We start from the raw sequence: 6,309 nt of genomic DNA, 5'->3' as shown, positions 1-6,309 counted from the left end.
ATTTGCTCCAACAGGGGAAACAATTCCTCCCTGATTCCCCGAGAGGCAATCGAATATTCCCTGGATCAACTTTACTTATAAATGTTAGTACCCTGTTATATTATGAACATTTAGGAACATATCCAGGTATATAGATGATGTCATATTTTTTTGACAGGGTCTTTAATGGATTTACAAGATTTTAGACCAACACTAGATGACAATCTATTTAACCTAAAATTTATCATGGAATATAGTCCCGAGAGGATCACATTCCTAGACATTGAAATCATTAAACAACAAGCTGGCTCCATAGAAACAACTTTGTTTTGTAAACCTACGGCAGGGAATACCCTACTTCATGCCACCAACTTTCACCCTGAACCCCTAATAAAAAGCATACCCTTTAATTAATATCTCAGGTTACGATGAATATGCTCTAGCGACAATGATTTTTTTCATCCAAGCAAATGCTTTGATGGATAGACTCCTACAACAAAGTTTTCTTCTAAGATTGCCCTGTATTTGGCTTTATTCATCTTCTTATCAACTCTGACCAGTTTCCCTGCCCCTGATGAAGAAAAGAAACCCCACAACATGATGCTACCACCACAATGTTTCACAGTGGGGATGGTGTGTTCAAGGTGGTGTGCAGTGTTAGTTTCCTCCACACATAGTGTTTTGCTTTTAGACCAAAAAGTTCAATTTTGGTCTCATCTGACCAGAGCACCTTCTTCCACATGTTTGCTGTGTCCTCCACATGGCTTCTCTCAAACTGCAAACGGGACTTCTTATGGCTTTCTTTCAACAATGACTTTCTTCTTGCCATTCTTCCATAAAGGGCAGATTTGTGGAGTGCACGGCTAATAGTTGTCCTGTGGACAGATTCTCCCACCTGAGATGTGGATCTCTGCAGCTCCTCCAGAGTTACCACGGGCTTCTTGGCTGCTTTTTTGAATAATTATCTCCTTGCCTGGCCTGTTAGTTTAGGTGGATGGCCATGTCTTGGTAGGTTTGCAGTTGTGCCATACTTTTTCCATTTTCAGATGATGGATTGAACAGAGCTCTGTGAGATGATCAAAGCTTGGGATATTTTTTTATAACCTAACCTGCTGTAAACTTCTCCACAACTTTATCCCTGACCTGTATGGTGTGCTTCACAGAACAGCTGTATTCATACTGAGATTTACTATTTACTAATTAGGTGATTTCTGAAGGCAATTGGTTCCTCTATATTTTAGTTAGGGGTATCAGAGTAAAAGGGGCTGAATACAAATGTGCGCCACACTTTTCAGATATTTATGTGTGTTTTCCTTCCACTTCACAATTATGTGCCACTTTGTGTCGGTCTATCACATAAAATCCCAATTAAATACATTTACATTTTTGGTTGTAACATGACAAAATGTGGAAAATTTCAAGGGGTGTGAATACTTTTTCAAGGCACTGTAATATGTTTCCTGTTCCTAACGGCCTCCTGCTGCATATTTCCAGCCTTTAACTACACCTGTAGAATATCACTAGTCTCTGACCATCTCCAGTAGTGTATTCAGCAGTTACAATTCTCTGAAGCACTACATATACTGAATAGTATCTGTGGACCCAGTTAAGGCCTTCCAAGTCTACATAGTCAGTTGACCACCTCTGTGGTAAGCCTACTCAATCTGCTCTCCACAACTCCATCTAAAAACTGATGACCTGACTAATGAGCTTATCTCTCAGTTAATCTGCTCTCTACCATCAGCTAAATATATGGCAAGGAGATCCTATTTTTGGAGTAGAAGACATGTAAGATTCTAGGAGCTGACTCACATCAGGCACCATCATGATCCTTCTATAAATACAATATTATCTTTGCGTGGGATAATCCTTTTAGAAGTAGAAACAACAGGTCTATGGCATATGAGTTGTGGTTGTGTGGTGGGTCCTCCGATTTAGGTTGGCCCACCGATGCCTCAAACCGCAGCATAACCTCTAAGCCTCAAACTAACCCCCACACCTCAACCTAACCTAAACCTCACCCAAATTCCATACATCTGAGACTTAACTATACATAAATCACTAAATCTTACACTCAACTACACCCAAACCGCTACACCTAACTCTAAACCTCAACCTAGCACCTCATTTAAACCCTTAACATTGAAGCCCAATAGAATTCACATACATATATAGGAAACAAAATTGAGCAACAACCTCAATTTATTATAATTTTACCCACACTTTCCTGTTCAACAGCTGTACCAGAAGTCCAAATATGACTGTGCAGTTCAATTGGGACCAAAGTAAGACCCACTACACTAAGTAATTGTATTTTCTTTGCTTGGTGTATTTTCTTTTCACATACCATATATTGATAGGCTTTCTTTAACCACTTAACCCCCGGAAGATTTTACCCCCCTTCCTGACCAGGGCCTATTTTGCGATTCGGCACTGCGTGACTTTAACGGACAATAGCGCGGTCGTGCGAAGCTGTACCTAAATTAATTTGACGTCCTTTTTTCCCCACAAACAGAGCTTTCTTTTGGTGGTATTTGATCACCTGTTTGATTTTTCGATAATGCGCTATAAACAAAAAAAGAGCGTCAATTTTGCAAAAATACCAATATTTTTCACATTTTTTTATATGAAATTCCCCCATAAAAATGTAAAAATCAAAATTTTTTAACATTTTCGGCCAATTTTATTGTTTTATTCAATGTTTTATGCTACATATGTTTGGTAAAAAAATCGCAAAAAGCGTATTTTGATTGGTTTGCGCAAAAGTTATTGTGTTTACTAACAAAGGGAAAGATTTTTGTTGTTTTTTTTTTAACGCGTAATGGCGGCGATCTGCGATTTTTTTTGTGGTACTGCGACATTGCGGCAGACAGATCGGACCCTTGACTGACATTTTTGACACTTTTGGGGTTACCAGTGACATTACTACAGTAATCAGTGCTATAAATATGCACTGTTACTGTAAAATTACATTGGCAGTGAAGGGGTTAACTTTTTTGAGAGGGACGGGTTATGTGTGTCCCTAGGGGCGTGATTCTAACTGTGATTGGCTGTGGCTTGAGGTGTAGGAACAGTGATCAACAGTCCTACATAGTAGAACCATATGATCACTATTCCTACACAGGGAAGAATGACAGGCGGCTTGTTTACATTAGCCGCCTGCCTTTCTCCCTCTCCACCCGATGATCGCGAATGACCGGCGGACATCGAGTCTGCCGGTCACATGCGCGGGGGGGTCCGTGACTGCGCGGGAGCGGGAGCGCGCCTCCGGCGGCGCTCGCTCGCTCCCTAGACCCTCACAGGCTAGCGACGTAGTACTACGTCGCTTTGCCTGTGAGGGGCTGACTGCCGCAGTAAATAGTCGTGCGGCGGTCAGCAAGCGGTTAAACTCAAATCACATTTGCTTGTTTGAATATTGTACGTACAGTCTTAAAGATGTAACTGTAGTCTTAAAGATCTGTAACTTGATCTTAAGGTCCTAAGTTATATTTATAGAAAGAATGTGAATATTCAAACATTCATTTTTCATGTCTATATTGTGTTAAAACAGTATTATAGCCTCTCCTCCTATAACCACAAAATTTAAATACAATGTTCCAGAACCCGTCCATCTACTTTATCGAATACTTAAACGTATCAAACATGGCCACAACTTCAACTTGCACAGTTGCTAATTTTTCCAGTTAAAGACAGGCATGGTCTGCTTAAACTGTTTTCCCATAATCCTATCTAAGATCTACAGAAGAATGAGAAAATGGCATAGATTATTGTTCCTTAATGCCAACTCTACGTATTTTATTTAGGAGGACTGGGGCCAAGGGAAAACATGAATAATGCTGGTCATACACCAATACAATTTTGTTCAAAAATATTTATGGAATTTCTAAAAGTTCGTTAATCAGAGCATTCTTTCTTGCCATCATTGGGGTTGATTTACTAAAGGCAAATAGACTGTGCACTTTGCAAGTGCAGTTGCTCAAGGACTTAAGCCTAGTACACACGCAACGAATTTCCACCGACCGGTCGTCCGTCTTTTGTCCAGAGTGGTGTTTTGTTGGTTGGAATGTGCTCTAGACTGCACACGAATTTTCCCGCACGACAAAAATCTGCTTCAGAAGTGATGTCATGTGTTGGGTTGCTTTCTTTGTGTTCTTTGTTCTCTGAGCATGCCCGGACTTGCTCATAAGATTTTTCCCTGTTGAAATCTGTACTGACTGCACGAAAATCAGGCGTGTTTTGACGGAGGACAAAAATTTTATAGCCTGCACACCAGAATTTTTTCGGCCGAAAAGTCGGAGTCGGTTGTCAGAAGCATCATATTAACAAGCCGAAAATCGGCGGATCGGTCGTCGGACGAAAATTCCCGGCCGAATTTCGACGCTGTGTACGAGGCTTTAGTAAACAAGGAGAAGCTCTGCTGACTTCCATCACCCAATCATGTGCAAGCAAAAATGCAGTTTTTTTTTTTTCTTGCATGTGATTATTTATTCTTTGTAAAGTGAAGTTTTACTTTATTTACCAAGCTACACCGTAGTGCACAGTCCATTTGCCTTTAGTAAATCCACCCAATTGAGTCAATCAATTTAATTTGAAAGCCCTTAAAATTAATAATAAAAAATAGATTAGGCAATAGTTTTTTTTCCCTTAGAGCTATTAAAACAATAAGTGTAAAAATTAAAAGAAGTTAGTTAGCCAAATAATAGCAAATTTTGTTCCAAGAACGGGAATGCCATAACTTTTTGTTATACTGATGTGATATATTATTAGATTCTACTTATATACTTATGACTACATGGTTGTCTTTTTTTTCTTATAAGTATGTGTGTATAAGCACTGTTATTTTTAATGTGAGAAATGGCATTACAAAGTTTATATTATAATGACACTAAAGGCCTTTTATATCATATGTCCTAAATTTCATTTTCAAGAAAAAACTTCCATACTCCTCCTTTGAATTTACTTGTCGCTATAGTCCAAAATGATTGTTGATGTGACCCCCCTCCGAACCTTTACAAAATTGAATGAACATTCCTAAAATGTTTGTAATAAAATTATACTGGTGAATGGCCAGATAAAAATTTTTGAAAAATTTGTGAACGTTAGTAATGTTTAGCAAATCAGCCTCAGTATGGAACAGTTCTGTGTTTTTATGTCAGAATTCTGCATCATAATCTTAGAATTCTGAAATATTGTGGCTGATTTGCTAAAAAGAAGGTTTTAAGAGAATTTGCACTGGAAAATTGTGTGAATACCTTAATTTCCAGTCATGTAAAGCCAAATTCCTTATCACTTTAAGCGTTCCAATTATGTCTGGAAGGTAAACCAGGCTGGAATATTTTTCTAAGTTAACAGGTCTACACATTTTCTCCAATGCCTAATATTGACGTATACAACATTGGTGTTTTATGAATGTTCTCTTTATTCAGTTTTTCAAAATCAAGATAAATCCTCTTTTATGTACCTTGGATATTATGTATTCTGCCTCTTTAATCTTTATTATCACATGGCTGGATAATTATAGTGAATGTTCACAGATTTATTTTTTAGTAAGAATTTTTAACATACCCCTTAACTCTAATTTTTAAAATACCTATGTGATAAATTAGCCCTAATATCTAAGAGAACTTATAATAATAATAATAATAATAATAATAATAATAATAATAAAAATAATAATAATGAAAATAACAAATAATAATAATGGAAATAATAAGGCTGATTTACCAAAGAGTTTGGAATATTCACCCAATAAATTCATTCTGAGAATATTCACCTTAATTATCTAAGTTTGTGCAGATGAAAAAGGTAAACAGGGTTTTCTTTTTACATAATTAGATAATTAAAGTGAGTTTTCACACAAATTATTGTGTGAACATTGTCAACTTTATTAGTAACTCAGGCTTATTATATCAGAGTTCTGAGATAATTATGATGATATAAAGAAGGTGAGAATATTCATTGACATGAGGCTGTTATACTAATGCTCCATGTACACGGGACGCTGGAAATGGCCGTTTAGGAGCAGTTGGGCGTTTTTTTCAGAAGCCCCTGAACGCAGCTCCATGTTATCTTATCTGTCCATGTACACATGGTCGTTTGCAGTCATTTGCAGGCAGTTGCGTTCAGGAACTTTTTTTAGAACGCAATTATTTGCATTCGAACGTGTAATTCCCGGCATTTCAAACGCAGAAACGCGTCCGAACGCGTCTGAACGTGTCCGAACGCGATGACCCGCGTTTAGCATTCGCGTTTTTCCATTTTAAAGGGGAATAATTTTTATGACCTCTAGGAACGGTTCTAAACCCAAACGCCCGCTAAACGCGGGTGCAA

General features: G+C 37.9%; 1 protein-coding gene across 1 annotated transcript in view; it reads left to right on the top strand.

Annotated features, from left to right (window-relative positions):
- The first annotated feature begins 2,246 nt into the window (after positions 1 to 2,246).
- Positions 2,247 to 6,309, top strand: part of LOC309567685 (fish-egg lectin-like) — a 192,242-nt gene continuing 188,179 nt past the window's right edge. The window contains exon 1 of the mRNA XM_082273122.1: positions 2,247 to 2,264. The gene's annotated coding sequence lies outside the window, so the exon portion shown is untranslated. The remainder of the gene's footprint in view (positions 2,265 to 6,309) is intronic.

The sequence above is a fragment of the Pelophylax lessonae genome (genome assembly GCF_965119305.1).
Source record: "Pelophylax lessonae genome assembly, chromosome: 12".
NCBI classification, from domain to species: domain Eukaryota; kingdom Metazoa; phylum Chordata; class Amphibia; order Anura; family Ranidae; genus Pelophylax; species Pelophylax lessonae.
Note: the sequence above shows the minus strand (reverse complement) of the source record. Positions and strands in the feature narration are given on the sequence as shown.